The 686-nt window shown below is 42.3% G+C and overlaps 1 pseudogene; it reads right to left on the bottom strand.

The window, feature by feature from the left end:
* Positions 1-323: 323 nt before the first annotated feature.
* LOC118538397 (U2 spliceosomal RNA) lies at positions 324-478 on the bottom strand (annotated as a pseudogene).
* Between the last annotated feature and the right edge of the window lie 208 nt (positions 479-686).

Below are 686 nucleotides of genomic sequence, written 5' to 3'. Positions count from 1 at the left end.
CACCTGGAATATAGATGTACCTGCTCAAGTTGAGGGACAAGAGGAGGCTCTGCAGAGCTCATGAGAGATGGCTTTGACCATGCCCAGCCTATCTCAGGCTTAACTTCTCTCTAAGACTATTAGTAAGGGGGAAACATAGTAGGAAAAGGGGGGCCAGGAAAAACAGCGAGCTGGGGAAGAGGGACAAGGAGAAGGATGACCCCTTTTTCCTACTGAAGGCTTCCATCTGGGAGCAGGAATGAACTGAGAGGGGAGATAACTTAATGCCATGCCAACTGAAAACCAAAGTCAGAGTTTGACCATAACATCCATACCTTTCAGATACTAACTTTGCTGCACCTAAAAGTTATGCTTAGAGAAACATGTCTATTAACTTTAACTTTTAAAAAATTGTTAAATGCAACACACATGCAGAAAAATATTTAGAATACAGGTTTAGGTACTACACTTGATCTTAGCCAAAAGGCTGAGAAGTGATAGAATACAGGTTTAGGTAAAGTGAAGGTCTAGGAAACTACCACAACTTCAAGAAGTAACATTTCGGCACCCCAGAAACCACACGTGCCCTTGAATACAACTCTGCTTTTCTGCCCAAAGGTAGTCACCATCCTGCATTTTATGACATTTTCTTGGTTCGCTTTACAGTTTCGTTGCCTGTGTGCATGTCTCTAAACACTATTGCATTG

The sequence above is a fragment of the Halichoerus grypus genome, chromosome 1 (assembly GCF_964656455.1).
Source record: "Halichoerus grypus chromosome 1, mHalGry1.hap1.1, whole genome shotgun sequence".
Taxonomy (NCBI): Eukaryota; Metazoa; Chordata; class Mammalia; order Carnivora; family Phocidae; genus Halichoerus; species Halichoerus grypus.
Note: the sequence above shows the minus strand (reverse complement) of the source record. Positions and strands in the feature narration are given on the sequence as shown.